We start from the raw sequence: 239 nt of genomic DNA, 5'->3' as shown, positions 1-239 counted from the left end.
ACCCTATGCACAGCAGAATGAAACACGGCCCGGTACTGCGTCAGCTCCACAGTCCTTGCTATACCTGTGCCCATTGCTGCAGCCACTGTGTTAATCCATCTTGGGAAGGCCTTTCCCTCTTTCGTCAACCCTCCACCTTACCAAGCATGACATCTTTCTCCAGGGAACGGTCCCTTCTGACAACATAACCAAAGTATGTGAGACAAAGTCTGGCCATTCTTGCTTCGAAGGAGCATTCT

Source organism: Orycteropus afer, unplaced genomic scaffold (assembly GCF_000298275.1).
Source record: "Orycteropus afer afer isolate SDZICR_OR568_19922 unplaced genomic scaffold, OryAfe1.0 scaffold00309, whole genome shotgun sequence".
NCBI lineage: Eukaryota > Metazoa > Chordata > Mammalia > Tubulidentata > Orycteropodidae > Orycteropus > Orycteropus afer.
This window is presented reverse-complemented; position numbering follows the sequence as displayed.